Consider the following 18,113-nt stretch of genomic DNA (forward strand, 5'->3'; position numbering starts at 1 on the left):
CTAGGCTGGTCTTGAACTCCTGGGTGCAAGCGATCCACCAACCTTGGCCTTCCAAAGTGCTGGGATTACAGGCATAAGCCACCATGCCTGGCCTCTTCTTCCTGGATTCACACCGTATTTCCCAGCTCCCGCTACAGTTCAGTATGATCACGTGACTGAGTTCTAGCCAGTGGAATAAAAGAAGTGTGTGAGGCATGTGCCACTCTAGGCCTAGCCCAGAGGAACCTGCTGTGTACAATCCCCCATGCTCTTTGCCCTTCCAATGGCTTGATAGAGACAAGCCCAGCAACTTCGAAAGCATGTACTGAAGACAACAGAATCAAAAGATGGAAGAGGTCAGGTGCGTGGCTCATGCCTGTAATCCCAGCACTTTGGGAGACCAAAGTGGGTGGATCATCTGAGGTCAGGAGTTTGAGACCAGCCTGGACAACATGGCAAAAATCTGTCTCTACAAAAAAATACAAAAATTAGCCAGGCATGGTGGTGCACACCTGTAATCTCAGAGGTTGCAGTGAGCCAAGATCACACCACTGCCCTCCAGTCTGGGCGACAAAGCCAGACTCCATCTCAAAAAAAAAAAAAAAAAAAAAAGAAGTCTGGATACCTGAATCGCCTCTCCCCATTTTCCCATCAGTAAATATGTATCCTAAACTTTTCCAAAACTGAAAATCAACTTATCGGCCAGGCGCAGTGGCTCACGCCTATAATCCCAGCACTGTGGGAGGCCAAGGCAGGCTGATCACAGGGTCAGGAGTTCAAGACCAGCCTGGCCAACATGGTGAAACCCCATCTCTACTAAAAAAAAAAAAAAAAAAAAAATACAAAAATTAGTCGAGTGTGGAGGTGCGCACCTGTAATCCCAGCTACTCGGGAGGCTGAGGCAGGATAATCGCTTGAACCCAGGAGGCAGAGGTTGCAGTGAGCCAAGATCATGCCACTGCACTCCAGCCTGGGCAACAGAGCGAGATGCCTTCTCAAAAAAAAAACAAAAAAAAGAAAATCAACTTATCAGTTTCAGCCACTGAAATAAGTGGGCTTATATGGTATAGTGGCAAGCTTATTTCACGTAATACAGTGGCAAAGAGATAAAAACTTTGCTTAAGAGCTTTGAATCATCTTGCCCAAGTAAATTCCTCAAATAAATTAATTTTAAGGGACCAGGCTTGGTGGCTCATGCCTGTAATCGCAGCACTTTGGAAGGCCAAGGCAGCTGGATCACCTGAGGTCAGGAGTTTGAGACCAGCCTGGCCAACATGGCGAAACCCTGTCTCCATTAAAAATACAAAAAACAGGCTGGGCGCGGTGGCTCACGCCTGTAATCCCAGCACTTTGGGAGGCCGAGGCGGGCGGATCACGAGGTCAGGAGATCGAGACCATCCTGGCTAACACGGTGAAACCCCATCTCTACTAAAAATACAAAAAAAAATTAGCCGGGCGAGGTGGCAGGCGCTTGTAGTCCCAGCTACTTGGGAGGCTGAGGCAGGAGAATGGCGTGAACCCCGGGGGGCGGAGCCTGCAGTGAGCCGAGATCGCGCCACTGCACTCCAGCCTGGGTGAAACAGGGAGACTCTGTCTCAAAAAAAAAAAAAAAAAAAAAAAAAATACAAAAAACAAAAAAAAATTAGCTGGGCGTGGTGGCAGGTGCCTGTAATACCAGCTACTTGGGAGGCTGAGGAGAAGAATAGCTTGAACCCTGGAGGTGGAGGTTGCAGTGAGCAAAGATCACGCCACTGCACTCCAGCCTGGATGACAGAATGAGACTCCCCTAAAAAAAAAAAAAAAATTAATTTTAAGAATGAGCCTCTAAGATGGAAATGCTTTATATCACAAAAAGCATAATAATGTGAATAATTAAAGTACTATATTTTCATAAAAGCAGAGACATTTTACTGGTAAGAACAAAATATGTTTTTAAAACACACAAGCTTGGCCAGGCATGGTGGCTCACACCTATAATCCCAGCATTTTGGGAGGCCAAGGCAGGAGGATCACTTAAGTCCAGGAGTCTGAGAGCTGCCTGGGCAACATAGTGAAACCCCATCTCTAAAAAAAAAAAAAATTTTTTTTTATTAGCCAGGCATGGTGGCGCCTGCCTGGAATCCGAGGCTACTTTGGAGACTGAGGCGGGAGGATCTCTTGAGCCCAGGAGATTAAGTCCAGCCTAGGCAATATTAGCAAGACTTTATCTCTAAAATCTTTTTTAAAAAAGTTAAAGGAAAAAAAAAGACACTTATTATAGAAAATATATATTTTAATAAAATCTAATCCCCCTTCCTCCTGACCAGATTTCCAAAAAAAAAAAAAAAAAAAAAAAACCTTAAGCAATTTACAGAAACAAGAGGTTCCACAAAACAAGCAGTTCCCAAAAACAAGAATGGTGAAAATTACAGTCATACAAAAAGCAATAATATTCTTCATATTCTCATCTGATTTCTTAAGGTTATATTTACTCTTATTTTTCAAATGTCATGGTTCTTATAAATAAAAAAGTATGAACAGAGAGCCGGACTGGGAAGTGGGAAGTGAGACACCTAAATTCCATCCCAGCTGGATGACCCTGAACAACTCACATAACCCCTTCCCCGACTCAGTATTCCCAACTTCAACCTGAGGATACTAAATAAGATCTGTTTCTAACTCCATACCTTCACGGTTCTAGTCCTGTTTTGAGTATCACATCCAAATCCTGTAGGCAAAAGGTCAAGGATTCAGAAGTGAAAGGAAAGATTGTGGCTCTAACTTTTTGCCAAAGTAAAAAGTACACTGCCATCAGTGAAGAAAGAACCCAGATCTGATAAGAGCTTCGAACAGGCTCAGCACCTCCTGGCACACACACAGCGGCATCGCGTTGCCCCAAGAAAATCACATCTCTATACGTCAGACCCTTTCTAGTCCATTTTGCCGCATCCACAAAATGAAAATGCCACTTTATTTACGAAATCTAAAAATTCTGTTGGGAGGCAAAGGAGAGTTGAAGAATTTGCAATGAATTTAACCTGCCAGGAGAGGGAGTTTAACACCAAGCTTCCAGAAACAGGCTGCGTGGTAGCTACAACGTCCAGAAACGCAGGTTTCAACACGGCCCTGCTGCACGACCCAAAGGAAATTCAGCACCAGGCGGGTGAAGTGACTTACCTGTGCACCGCCGCACTCGCAGACTTTGGAGCCCCCGCCTAATTCTAAAATGCTGTATGTCCATGAACTTAATAACAGAAGGTCAGGGTAGAGACGTTCTGAGAGCAATGGAAGTCTATCTTAAGATAAAGATGTTTCTGAGGCTGATTTTTCAAGTCAAACTTGAGACAGAAATTCAAAGGCTATGTTCTCATATCATATTCCTGGGTTTGGGAGGTTCATTCACAGCTTAATCCTGTCCCCTGAAGTCACGGTTACGTAACTATGCTGTGTCACTTGCTGTCCCCACCCCCAACACAGGAGATGCAGTGTAACCTGAGCTCCTCGGCTTGAGCCACTGAAAACACTTACACAACACTGGGACCTTTCCAAATTGACTTGTTTCCCCTAAAGAAAGGGCAAGCTATTTGATTTTCTTCCTTCCACTTCATTCACATTCATATTTCTGTATATACAGAAGGGACTGAAAAAGATAAATAAGATTGAAGGGCATTTGCAAATTTTCTTCAATTCTTGAGTAAAACAAAAAAGTTAACTATTCAATGTCACGGAAAAGTAACCAAAAAAAAAAAAATTTATGGGCCGCAATTTAAAAACATCACATCTCTTGGCTGAACTGAGCTTTAAGTCCTTGGACAGGCTTCATTCCCCATGTACGGGCTGTTTCCAGAGCCAGGCCCCATACGCTACTGCCACGCACAGCACACTGCCACACAGAAGGGCTGTGGGGGCACATGGGAAATGGCTCTCCAAGAACACAGGAGACACATCAGCAGTCTCTTCTGACTACTCTTCTTGCCCTCTCTTCCTTCTCTGGACTACTCCAGCTACTGGGCAGCTTCGATTACGGAATGATGACTCACACGCATTCCTGTCTTGTTTGCATATCATGCTATGACTAAGTTCCATGAGATTTGATTTGTCTTCGCATCCAAAGAACCTAAAAAAGTTTGATACACAGTAAGAGTTCAGAAAAGTTCTCAAGTGAGTCAAAAGCAAAACAAGAATCCATAAAATTATGCAAAATGATGTGATTTTCAAACTAAAGCATCAAGTAACTGTATCTTATACTCAAAACACTTGATAAACACAGAAGCATTACAGGGTTTCCCAACTCTGGACCCTTTTTTTTTTTTTTTTTTTTGATGACAGAATTTCACTCTTGTCGCCCAGGATGGAGTGCAGTGGCACGATCTTGGCTCACTGCAACCTCTGCCTCCCAGGTTCAAGCGATTCTCATGCCTTAGCCTCCCAAGTAGCTGGGATTACAGGCACGTGCCACCATGCCTGGCTAATTTTGTATTTTTAGTAGAGACAAGGTTTCGCCATGTTGGTCAGGCTGGTCTCGAACTCCTGACCTCAGGTGATCCTCCCGCCTTGGCCTCCCAAAGTGCTGAGATTACAGGCGTGAGCCACCATGCCCGGCCTGGATCCTTTTTTAGAAAGTGGGCTAATGAAAGGTGGGTATGGTGGTTCACACCTATAATCCCAACACTTTGGGAGGCTGAGGTGGCAGGATGCTTTGAGCCCAGGAGTTCAATACCAGCCTGGGAAACTTGGTGAGACCTCATCTCTAATTATTAATTAACAAATTAATAAAAAGTAGGTCAATGGGCCAGGCACGGTAATCCCAGCACTTTGGGAGGCCAAGGTGGGCAGATCAATTGAGGTCAGGAATTCAAGACCAGCCTGACCAACACAGCAAAGCCCCATCTCTACTAAAAATACAAAATTAGCCAGGCGTGGTGGCATATGCCTGTAATCCCAGCTACTCGGGAGGCTGAGGCAGGAGAATCGCTTAAACCTGGGAGGCAGAGGTTGCTGTGAGCAGAGATGGCGTCACTGTACTCCAAAAAAGTAGGTCAATGAAGCTATGGGCAAACTGTTCAATTACTACCTACAGTGAGTGCTATTTAACAGGTATGAGTCTCAGCTGGGCACGGTGGCTCATGCCTGTAATCCCAGCACTTTGGGAGGCCAAGGCAGGAGGATCACCTGAGGTCAGGATTTCAAGACCAGCCTGACAGACATGGTGAAGCCCGTTTCCATTAAAAATACAAAATTAGCCAGGCGTGGTAGCATATGCCTGTAATCCCAGCTACTCGGGAAGCTGAAGCAGGAGACTCGCTTGAACCTGGGAGGTGGGGTTGCAGTACGCCGAGATTGCGCCATTGCACTCCAGCCTGGGCAACAAGAGCGAAACTCCTTCTCAAAAAAAAGGTACGAGTCTCAAATAGATAATTACATTTGTTGACACTATTATGCTTTCTAGACCAGCACTGTCCAGCAGAAATATAATGCAGTACAAATGTATAATTCTGAATTTTCTGGTATCCATATTTTTAAAAATGAAAAAGAAACAGGTGAAATTAATTTTCATGATATAGTTCATTTAGCCCAATAGATCTAAAATATTATTTCAAAATGTAATCAAGGGCTGGGCACGGTGGCTCATGCCTGCCCAAGTGGAAGGATCACTTGAGTTCAGGATTTCAAGATAAGCCTGAGCAACATAGTGAGACACCATCTCTACAAAATTTTTAAAAATTAGCTGGGTGTAGTGGCACAAACCTGTGTCCCAGTTAATTGAGAGGCAGAGGTGGGACGACTGCTTGAGCCCAAGAGTTTAGTTAGAAGCTGCAGAGAACTCTGGTCATGCCACTGCACTCCAGCCTGGGCAACAGAGCAAGACCTCATCTCCTGCCCAGATGCGCTGGCTCACGCCTGTAATCCCAGCACTTTGGGAGACCGAAGCACGTGGATCACTTGAGGTCAAGAGTTTGACAGCAGCCTGGCCAACATGGTGAAACCCCATCTCTACTAAAAATACAAAAATTAGTTGGGCGTGGTGGCAGGCGCCTGTAATACCAGCTACTTGGAAGGCTGAGGAGAATAGCTTGAACCCAGGAGGCGGAGGTTGCAGTGACCTGAGATCGCACCACTGCACTCCAGCCTGGGTGGCAGCACTACATTCCAGCCTGGGTGACAGACCGAGACTGCATCTCAAAAAATATATATCACCTCATCTCTAACAACAACAAATGTGATTAATGTAAAATTATTAACATTTTACATTCTTTTTTCATAATAGATCTTTGAAATCCACTGTGTATTTTATACTTCTAGCACACCTCAATTTGGACTCACCACATTTCATGTGCTCAATATGTGATTATGTGGCTCGTGGCTACTACATAGGACACCACCAGGCTGGAATACATACTGAAAGCAGAATACAAGCAGCTCTCCTCTTGGCGTCGATAGTAAAACTAACAAGCAGATAATACCCCAGGCCCCGCTGTGTATGCAACATCCATCTTTTGTGCTCCATTACAACACATATGTGAGGAAAAGGGCAGAGAAATGTAAAACTCCTGAATCTCGAACTGGGAATAATTTAATTGTTCTTAGCATAGAAAAGGAAAAAATAGCACTTACAGTAAGAGGAACTTTAAAATATGTATTTGACGGGATACATAATGTATAAGGAAGCCCTGCTGGCAGCACAAGGCACTGCCCGGTAAAACTGAGCGCTCAGCACAAAGAGTTTGAAAACACACCCACATGAAACTCACAGCAAAATACAGTACAGAGCCTGAGCTACCGATGAAAAATTTAATAAGTACGTCTCAAAGCACATGAAAGGAACCCGTGGCTGGAGATTTAAGGCCAATACAGTAGGAGACATCATTTCTTTTTTTTTTTTTTGGTCTGTTTTTTGGCACAGAGTCTCACTCTGGTACCCAGGCTGGAGTGCAATGGCGGATCTCTACTCACTGCAACCTCTGCCTCCCGGGTTGAAGCGATTCTCCTGCCTCAGCCTCCTGAGTAGCTGGGATTGCAGGCGCCCATCACCACGCCCAGCTAATTTTTTTTATTTTTAGTAGAGACAGGGTTTCACCATGTTGGCCAGGCTGGTCTTGAACTCCTGACCTCAGGTGAACCACCCATCTTGGCCTCCCAAAGTGTTGGGATTACCGCATGAGCCACCGCGCCCAGCCGCATATAACTGTTTCATTGGCCCATATTCTAACCTGGGAAACTTGTTAGTCTTCCGAATAAGATACAGAACACTCCTTGTGCACATTTACACAGAGTGGTCCGATGACATGATGACACTGTGTGACTCATCAGAATGTGTGCCCTAACAACAGCTCCGTGACTCAGAATCAAACCACAGGGGATGAAAACAAGGAGCATCCACTCCAAGGTAGAATAACCGGTAAGCGCATGAGTGACTGGTCTACGCGAGCTGAGGACGAGTTACAGACACCTGAGAGCATCGTTGACTCTGGCTTCCCAAAGCTTGGCCCTGAACACAGGGAAAATGTGTGTGATGCCATCAAACACAGTTTGGGGCACAGGCCACAGAAGGGCCAATGTATCAGTGCACTAACAAGCAAGATTTATTGGACAGAATATAAAGCTGGGAACTGGAGACACTGGTTTCAGTATCAACTAGTAGGCTGATTTAAAAGGTAACAGAATAGGCCAGGTGCAGTGGCTGACACCTGTAATCTCAGTACTTTGGGAGGCCAAGGAGGGTGAATCACTTGAGGTTAGGAGTTTGAGACCCTCCGGGCTGGCCAACATAGTGAAACCCTGTCTCTACTAAAAATATAAAAATTAGCTGGAAGTGGTAGCAAATTCCTGTAATCCCAGTTATTCAGGAGGCTGAGGAAGGAGAACTGCTTGAACCTGGGGAGGTGGAGGTTGCAGTGAGCCAAGATTGCACCACGACACTCCAGCCTGGGCAATAGAGCAAGACTCCATCTGAAAACAAAAAAAGGCCGGGCACGGTGGCTCACGCTTGTAATCCCAGCACTTTGGGAGGCCGAGGCGGGCGGATCACGAGGTCAGGAGATCGAGACCACGGTGAAACCCCATTTCACTATAATACAAACAAAAGAAAACAAAAAAAAAAACCACGGTGAAAACCCGTTTCACTAAAAATACAAAAAAAAGAAAACAAAAAAAAACAAAGGCCGGGCACAGTGGCTCACGCCTGTAATCCCAGCACTTTGGGAGGCTGAGGCAGGCGGATCACGAGGTTGGGAGATCAAGACCATCCTGGCTAACAAAGTGAACCCCGTCTCTATTAAAAATACAACAACAAAAAAAAAAATTAGCTGGGCATGGTGGCAGGCGACTCGGGAGGCTGAGGCAGGAGAATGGTGTGAACCCGGGAGGCAGAGCTTGCAGTGAGCCGAGATTGTGCCACTGCACTCCAGCCTGGGTGACACAGCGAGACTCCGTCTCAAAAAAAACCAACATGGTGTTATGTGTTCACACTTCCATTCTTCCATTCAGTTCCACATATCCCCATCAAGTTCACTGACTTGTCTATAGGACTGACTTAAACCACCTCTAGAGTCAGGTGTCAGAATAAGAGCATTCCGTCATCTTCAAAAACATGTGCCTTTCACATGAGATTACTTAAATGTTTTATTGCATATTAAAGTCATTCAGCCTGTCCTTTTTTCCATTCCTGTCATGACTATTTATAAGCCCCAATATTTCTTCACTGATCTCCATCCCCTGTGTAATCCCATGAGATGTTCTATCAGTGCTGTATGGCTCCCGTTGCTGTCATCACCTAGATTCACGAGGGACGCGTTCTCACAAGTACTATGGTCAAAAAAGTCAGAAAGATTCCAGGAGCCATAACTCTAGCTTTTTTTAATCTTTTGTCACTTTACTGTGCTAGGGGACCACTAAGATCTATTTCCACTGATATTTCTCTATGTATGCGGGTATTTATGTATGCTTCATACATGATATATTATATATAACTTTTTAAATAGGCCAGACTCAGCTTTAAAACTAACACAAAGATTAAAAAAGCAAATAGCAGCCAGGCATGGTGGCTCACACCTGTAATCCCAGCACTTTGGGAGGCCGAGGCAGATAGATCACCTGAGGTCAAGAGTTCAAGACCAGCCTGGCCAACATGGCAAAACCCCATCTTTACTAAAAATACAAAAATTAGACAAGTGTGGTGGTACACACCTATAATCCCAACTACTCAGGAGGCTGAGACAGGAGAATCGCTTGAGCAAGGGAGGCAGAGGTTGCAGTGAGCAGAGATCATGCCACCACACTATCTATCTCAAAAAAACAAAACAAAACAAAACAAAGGAAACAGCAGCCGGGTGTGGTTGCTCAAGACCAGCCTGGCCAGCATGGTGAAACCCCATCTCTACTAAAATACAAAAATTAGCCAGGCATGGTGGCAGGCTCCAGTAATCCCAGCTGAGGCTGAGGCTGAGGCAGGAGAACCGCTTGAACCCGGGAGGCGGAGGTTGCAGTGAGCTTAGATTGCACCACTGCACTCCAGCCTGGGTGACAGAGCAAGACTCCATCTGGGGGATGGGGGGGCGAGAAGCAAACAGCATATCTTTAAGGATAAAGTACGAAAGATGAGTAAATATTGTAATCACTGTTTATTTAAAAGGTCAATGTAGGCCGGCTTGGTGGCTCACACCCATAATCCCAACACTTTGGGAGGCCAAGGTGGGCAGATAGTTCTGAGCTCAGGAGTTTTAGATCATCCTAGGAAACATGGGGAAACCCTGTCTCTGCAAAAAAATACAAAAATTAACCAGGCGTGGTGGTGCGTGCCTGTGGTCCCACACAATGAGACCTTGTCTCAAACAAGTAAAAATAAATGGATCAATGTGAAAAGCCCATTCAGACACTAAAGGACTGACACAAGTCAGTAAGTATCAGAAAATTAACTGACTCCTTAATTCAAAAGGAGCTACAAGGAAGTTTTATTTCCAATTTCTAACTGAGACAAACCTTACAGAGCAATTTATAAAATTAGCCTGCTAACCTCAAGTGTTGATTTGAGAATATCATACAATAAGACACTGACAGTAAATACCAAGTTTATGGTATGTTTCCAAAGTCAAGAGTAGACATACCCCTTTGAAAAATTATTCTGTGCTTAAGAAAATTGTATGTATTTAAAATTTAAGGTGTGTATGACATAGTACAGAATACAAGTTGTACCTAGAGAAGTTTTAAAAAGGAAGGACAGGATTAAAAACCAACCCAGGGAGAAGGTTGGGGCATAAGACAATGTTTTTTTTTTTAGAGATGGAACTCTGAGCTCTGATGCAACTGCCTGCAATTATGAATGCCTTTGCACAGCTCAGTCTGAGTGCAGATTTATATTCCTACTACTTAGCACACAGAAAATAAAGAGCCTCCCAATGTTCCTCCATCTGCAAAAAAAAAAATGTTTTAAGGGAACATGGAAAGCTGAATAATTTGAGTTATTTTGCTCATTTACACAAAATTCTACAACATTCCTGTGCCTTTGTAACTCTAACACATACCACTAGCTTAGACACAGATCTTAAAAGGGGCTGAAATTACTAGGCCTCTCTAGTATCTCCCAGAAGAACTTACTTAATGGGTCGGCAGCAGTCAATTATACTAATGTGCAAAAAGAAACAAAAAGATGCTTAATATAGCATCATAAAATGTTAGAATCAGAAGAGACTGTAGCAATCTAGTTCAACTCTCTCATTTCACCAACAAGAAGACTGATTCTAAAAAGTGAAATCACTTGTCAAGGTCATCCTTACTTAAGAGTCTAGGACTAAAACCCCAATCTCCAGGCTCCTGACTCTAATGTAAACTGATGAATAAACGTTTCTGAATTATTATATACAGCAGTGAGATCAAAGAGTCAATCTCAAGGCAAGTTAAAACTGACCTCCTCAGCCAAGGTGGCTCACACCTGCAGTCTCAGAACTTTGGGAGGCTGAGGCAGGAAGATCACTTGAGCCCAGAAGTTCAAGACCAGCCTGGGCAACATGGCAAAACCCCATCTCTACAAAAAATTAGCCAGGTATGGTGTTGCGTGCCTGCAGTCCAAGCTATCTGGGAGGCTGAAGGAGGAGGATCACCTGAGCCTGTGAGATTGAAGCTGCAGTGAGCTGTGATTGTGCCACTGCACTCCAGCCTGGATGAGTTGTTTTTTTTTTTTTTTTTTCTTGAGACAGATTGAGACCATGTGCTACAAGGAGGGTTTCTGGTGAGACCCTGTCTCAAAAAAAAAAAAAAAAAAAAAATTGCTTTCCCTTTCCATTCTTCACAAAGGAAAAATATTATTGCCCGCCCCTTAAACAGTCAGACATGGCCCACACTAAAAGCAAAAGCATACCAAAACTGCTCTGAACAAGAAAAGGGTACAAAGACAACTCTTAGAAGAATCAAGGTCTTTCATATTGGGTTGGGTTTTTTCTTTTCATAACAGCTTTCTTGCCTGTAATGCCAGCACTTTGGGAGGCCGAGGCAAATCACCTGAGGTCAGGAGTTCAAGACCAGCCTGACCAACATGGCAAAACCCCATCTCTACTAAAAATACAAAAATTAGCCGGGCATGGTGGCAGGCACCTGTAATCCCAGCTGCTCAGGAGGCTGAGGCAGGAGAATCACTTGAACCCGGGAGGCAGAAGTTGCAGTGAGCAGAGCTCACACCATTGCACTCTGGCCTGGGTGACAAGAATGACACTCCGTCACAAAAAAAAAAAGTTTTCTTGTTTTTATTTTGCAAATGAGCAAGTTTAATAGTTGCTATAGGTCTTGAGAGACAATGGACAGATAACCACATTTTTTTGAGACACATCTTTTTTGTATTTTTTTTTTGAGATGGAGTCTCGCTCTGTCGCTCAGGCTGGAGTGCAGTGGTGCAATCTCGGTTCACTGCAACCTCTGCCTCCCAGGTTCACGCCATTCTCCTGCCTCAGCCTGCAGAGTAGCTGGGACTACAGGTGCCTGCCACCACACCAGGCTAATTTTTTGTATTTTTAGTGGAGACAGGGTTTCACCGTGTTAGCCAGGATGGTCTCGATCTCCTGACCTCGTGATCCGCCCACCTCAGCCTCCCAAAGTGCTGGGATTACAGGCGTGAGCCACCATGCCCAGCCTATTCTGTTTTTAAGAGACTATGTTGCCCAGGCTGGTCTTGAATTCCTGGGCTCAAGAGATCCTCCTGCCTCAGCCTCCCAAAATGTTGGAATTAAAGGCATGAGCCACTGTGCCTGGGCTATAACCGCATTTCTATTTTCACAATACTACAGGGCACCTTGCTTTTTTTTTATTATTTATTATTTTTTTGAGATGGAGTCTCCACTCTGTCACCCAGGGTGACACGATCTTGGCTCACTGCAACCTCCGCCTCCCAGGCTCAAGTGATTCTCCTGCGTCAGCCTCCCAAGTAGCTGGGATTACAGGTCTGCACAACCATGCCCGGCTAATCTTTATATTTTAGTAGAGACAGGGTTTCACCATGTTGGCCAGGCTGGACTCAAACTCCTGGCCTCAGGTGATCCGCCCACCTTGGCCTCCCAGAGTGCTGGGATTACAGGCATGAGTTACCACGCCCAGCCTATAATATTTCTTTTTTTTTTTTTTTTTTTTTTTTGAGATGGAGTCTTGCTCTGTCGCCCAGGCTGGAGTGCAATGGCGCCATCTCGGCTCACTGCAAGCTCCGCCTCCCAAGTTCAAGCATTCTCCTGCCTCAGCCTCCCAAATAGCTGGGACTACAGGCACCCGCCACCAAGCCCGGCTAATTTTTTTGTATTTTTAGTAGAGACGGGGTTTCACTGCGTTAGCCAGGATGGTCTCCATCTCCTGACCTCGTGATCCACCCACCTCGGCCTCCCAAGGTGCTGGGATTACAGGTGTGAGCCACCACGCCTGGCCAAATTATTCTGTATTTTTAAATATTTCAACAAATATTTAATATTTTAAGGTCTACAGCCTAGAAAGTCTTCAATGTCCTGCCTCCTCCTTCCTTCTCCCTAGGATGTTTTTCTCTCTGGGCTCTACATTCCCTCACTTCCTTTCAGTCTCTACTGGAAAGTCACATTCTCAGCTAGGTCTCCTCTTGCTGCCCTATGTAAAGTTTCTATTCTTCTAACTCTTATCCCTAGTACTTTATACTTTCCCCTCTCTGATTGTTTTTTCTTTTCCATGTATCACCTAACATACAATAAATTTACTTTTTGTTTTGTGTCTGCCTTCCCTACTTGAAGGGAAGTTCCAAGAGAATAATAGGGATTTCTGTCTTTTATTCACTGTTGTATCACTATCATCTAGAACAGCACCTGGCACACAGTACATGCTCAATAAATATTTGTTGCCTGAATACCAAATGAGATATAATTACAGCCCACAGATAGGTATATCATAGCCCATCAAGCGGCCTTTAGGGATGCTGTCACAGTTCAAAAATACTGCAAAAGAGAACTACAGATTTGCCATAATAAACAACACTGTCTACTCTTCGTATCAAAGAAAAACACACTTGACCTTCCATCTCATTTGTACAAGAAGAGGAAAGAAGTTGATTATTTGGATAGTGGGGCTGGGAATGGTGGCTCATGCCTGTAATCCCAGCACTTTGGGAGGCCAAGTTAGGAGGATTGTTTGAGCCTAGGAGTTCAAGACCAGCTTGGGAAACATAGCAAGACCTCATCTCTACAGGAAAAAAAAATGTTTTTAATTAGCCAGGCATAATTGCATGCACCTGTAGTCCTAGCTACTCAGGAGGCTGAAGTGGGAGGACTGCTTGAGCCCAGGAGGGAGTTCAAGGCTGTAGTGAACTATGATTGTGCCACTGCACTCCAGCCTGCGTGACAGAGAGAGACCCTGTGTCTTAAAAAAAAAAAACAAAAAACAAAAAAAAAACTGCAAAGGAGAACTACAGGCTTGCTATGACTAATAAACATCGTCTACTCTTCATATCAGAGAAAAACATATTTGACCTCTCAGAGAAGAAAGAAGTTGATTATCTGGATAGTGAAAAGTCATATAAAGTAAAAGTCTCGATTTAGTTAACAATATATAGACAAAATTCTCTTGTAATGTTAACAAATATTAAACCCTCTCCCTGTGACTTTACTATACTACCTTCTGTTTTTTCTTTTGGTTTGACTTCTATAAAATCAATCCTGACATTTATGAACCTCATATTTTCAATTAACTAAGAAATAGATGGGCACGATGGCTCACACCTGTAATCCCAACACTTTGGGAGGCCAAAGCAGGTGGATCACTGGAAGTCAAGAGTTTTGAGACCAGCCTGGCCAACATGGTGAAACCCCAGCTCTAGTAAAAATACAAACATTAGCCAGGCATGTGGCAGATTCCTGTTGTACCAGCTACTCGGGAGGCTGAGGTGGGAGAATCACTTGAACCCAGGAGGCAGAGGTTGCAGTGAGCCAAAATTGCACCACTACACTCCAGCCTGGGCAACAGAGTGAGACTCTGTCTCAAAAAAAAAAAAAAACTTAATAAAAAAAAAAACAAATAAACATTTACTGAGTACATGGAACTCTGCAGAACTCTGCAAGGGTCCCGAAACGTGAAGACCCTGGCCTTGATACATCTATTCAAGGAAGACCAGAAATCTACCTGTAAGTAATAATGAAGAACACCAAGTGCCCAGTATGTGACAGATTCAAAGGTGCCTACCTTTGTATGGGCCACAAGAGAATCAACTCATCTCTTACACACCACCCACTGGCTTTCAAATCCCAGCAGACAGCACTTAAAAAGCAAGAATTGGCCGGGTGCGGTGGCTCATGCCTGTAATCCCAGCACTTTGGGAGGCCGAGGTGGGCGGATCACTTGAGGTCAGGAGCTCGAGACCAGCCGGGCCAACATGGTGAAACCCTGTCTCTACTAAAAATACAAAAATTAGCCTGGTGCCGTGGTGTGTGCCTGTAATCCCAGCTACTTGGGAGGCTGAGGCAGGAGAATTGCTTGAGCCTGGGAAGCAGAGGTTGCAGTGAGCAGAGGTTGCACCACTGCACTCCAGCCTGGGCGACAGAGCGAGATGCGAGGCTCTGTCTCAAAAAAAAAAAAAAAAAAGCAAGAATCAAACATGACTGAGTTAGTTCACGCTCCTTATGAGTCACATGGGATGTGACAGAATGAATTTTAGCCACTAGGTAAAAAAAAAATTTTTTAAGATAAGGACATCAAGCCACTCGTGGTGGCTCACACCTATAATCCCAGCACTTTGGGAGGCTGAGGCAGGTGGATCACCTGAGGTCAGGTGAGATCAGCCTGGCCAATGTGGTGAAACTCCATCTCTACTATAAAAATACAAAAAATTAGCCGGGCATGGTGGCAGGCACCTAAAATCCCAGCTACTCGGGAAGCTGAGGCAGGAGAATCGCTTGAACCCAGTAGGCGGAGGTTGCAGTGAGCCGAGATCGCACCATTGCACTCCAGCCTAGGCAACAAGAGTGAAATTCGATGTCAAAAAAAGAAAAGAGATAAGGATATCAGATTCTAAACTCCTCAATAGGACAGAAACCAGATTAGCTTATGTCATGCTCAAGCGCAACCTGGAGCTCAAGCAATGATTGAAAAAGTAGAGAAGGGCAAAATCTTGATCTTCAGGCAAAATACCTACCCAGGGTCCCACCCAGTTTCAGTTTTCCCCTTTGAACTAGGTCTAGTGGGAAGACGTACTTAACTGCTTTCTCTGAACCTTAAAAATCGGGCACAAGCCTTTGGCCAAGCAATTACCCACTTCAACTTTGCTTTAATGAAGACCAGCCTTGGGGCCAGGTGCGGTAGTTCACACCTGTAATCCCAGCACTTTGGGAGCCCAAAGCAGTTGGATCACTTGAGCCCAGGAGTTCAAGATCAGCCTGGGCAACGTGGTGAAACCCCATCTCTACTACAGATACAAAAATTAGCCGGGCGTGGTGGCCGGCGCCTGTAATCCCAGTACTCAGAAGGCTGAGGCACAAGAATCGCTTGAACCTGGGAGGCGGAGATTGCAGTGAGCTGAGATCACGCCACTGCACTCCGGCCGGGGGGACACATTGAAGCTCCCTCTCATTCATTGACTGATTGATAGATAGATAGACAGACAGACAGACTAGCCTTGCTTTTTGCCACAGGTTCCCTATACTAATCGAATAACTAAGCACCTGAAGTCAGAATACCTGAGTTCACATGCTGGTAAAAAGTACTCTGACTTCAGGTGCTTAGCTGTATGACCCTGGTCAAGTTACCTGACCTTTCTATGACCCTCCTGCCAAATGCACATGACCACAGCACGCTCACTGGGTTAGGGTTGATTAAATGAAATAAAACACATAAAAGACTTGCCCAGAGCCTGGCCACAAGATGCCTTAAATAAATGTTCATTGTTACAATTTACAGAGAAAAAAAGGCCCCAAGTCTGAGAAGCGACATGCCTGGGGATTCTTGCTGAAGGTTATCATTAAATCTAAAAGTCAAACAAACACATTCCTGACTCTGGGATACTCTCTTGATTCGTGGATACCATCGCTAACAGTAGTGATACAAATCAAATAAGAACAGCCAGAATCATAACCCTAATGACAGCGGTGGCCACAGCACTTAATACTTATAGAGCTGCTAGGGGCCACTGTCCTAAAAGAGGAAGAAGGCCAGGCTGCTGAATCACACACATACACAATTACAGAATCTTCTCCACCCTTTGTTTTAAAAAACAGTTCACTGGCGCCCAAGTTTTGCTAAAAACAGGTATCTAAACCGATGACGGACAACGTGTAATTTCTTCATACCAAAGAGGTGGGGCTGTGCAGGGAGGAGGGGGTGGCGCTCGGCTCCTGCCAGATGGAAAAGCCACATGAAGTGGAGAAACAGCCGGATTCAGGATTCACCCCCGAATCAAAACCCGATTTTTGAAAGGCAGGACCTTCCAATTCGGGCAATCGCTAGGTTCTGCTTGTAAAATAACCTCTGAACAAGTGTCATCTGCCTTCCGCGCCAGTCCCCTGCCGCGGTAGAAGGTTCGGATTACCGGGCAGCGGTGTGATTTCGGAAACCCGAGAGCGATCTGGCCACCTCCAGCCTTCCCCGGTCTCCGAGAATCACAGCCCCACTTGGGAGGAAAACAAAAGCCGGGGCAGCGGGGGAGGCCGGGCCAGGGTGCCCTCCATGCCGGATCGCGGGCGCCGGGCACCCAGGGCCTGAGGAATGCTCAGGTGACGGGCGCGGCGCCCGGGGCAACAGGTCCCGCCCGGCTTCGGCCTCCCGGGGGTCCGGCCGACCCCACATCCGCCCCGGGGCCCAGGGGAGGGAGCGGGGCGCCAGGGAGAGCAGCGCCTGGGGCGGCGCAGGGGCAAGGAGTCCAAGCTCCATCTTGAGGCGGGCGGAGGAAGCGAAGGCCCGGCTCGGCGCTGACAGGGCCGCCACTTTTCCAGCTCCGGAGGAGCCCCCCAGGGACCCCCGGCCTCCGGCGCCGGCCACCCGAGACTCCCACGATCCCCTCCCGAACGGCTCCGGCGCGCGAGGCTCGGCCCCGCTCCCGGACGCCGGGCTTCGACCCCCGACCCGACCCCGGGCGGGCCCCGCGGACCGGGAAGCGGGCAGGGGAGCTGGGGGTGCCGGGAAAGGGAGAGGGCCCGCGCCGCCCCCTGCTCACCTCCTTGGACGCCGCCGGTCGCCGCCACCTGTCCCACTGCAGCAGCAGCAGCAGCAGCAGCCGCCGCGGCCGCCGCCTCCCGCCTCCCGGCTCGTCGGCTCGGGGCGGGGGAGAGCGTGACGCGCCGCCGCCGCCGCGGGGCCGGGCGGGCGCGCGCTGCCAGGAGAAGACGCCGCGCGGCTCCTCCCAGCGCTCCGCCGCCGCGCCCGCCCGGCCCGGCCCGGCCCGGCCCCCCGAGTCCGCACCGGCCCTGCGGCCCGCGCCCGGCCCCGCGCTGCCCCGCCGCCTCTTTGTCTGCGCCCACCGCGGTCCCGGGAGGACCCTGGCCCCGGCGCGCCCGCCGCTCCGCCCTCGAACCCTCCCGAGCCCCGGCTTGGGGAGCAAGGTGCGAGGGAAAACCCACAGGCCTGCTCCGAGGGGCGTCTCGTCAGTGTTCCCAGAATTTGCAAGTCACACCCGAGAGCCCCATTCAGCCTCGACTTCAGTCCACTCTTTGGGGCTGATTCATTTGTTTGCCCTCCCC

General features: G+C 46.7%; 1 protein-coding gene across 7 annotated transcripts in view; it reads right to left on the reverse strand.

The window, feature by feature from the left end:
• Positions 1-17,748, reverse strand: part of CLIP1 (CAP-Gly domain containing linker protein 1) — a 145,486-nt gene extending 127,738 nt beyond the window's left edge. For 4 of the 7 annotated variants that reach the window (XM_055236957.1, XM_055236954.1, XM_055236956.1 and 1 more), the window contains exon 1: positions 17,591-17,748. The gene's annotated coding sequence lies outside the window, so the exon portion shown is untranslated. Of the gene's footprint in view, positions 1-3,135; positions 3,932-17,590 lie in introns of those variants that run through there. The other 3 variants (XM_063614606.1, XM_063614605.1, XM_063614604.1) reach the window with 2 other exon arrangements.
• Between the last annotated feature and the right edge of the window lie 365 nt (positions 17,749-18,113).

This window comes from Symphalangus syndactylus, chromosome 13 (genome assembly GCF_028878055.3).
Source record: "Symphalangus syndactylus isolate Jambi chromosome 13, NHGRI_mSymSyn1-v2.1_pri, whole genome shotgun sequence".
Taxonomy (NCBI): domain Eukaryota; kingdom Metazoa; phylum Chordata; class Mammalia; order Primates; family Hylobatidae; genus Symphalangus; species Symphalangus syndactylus.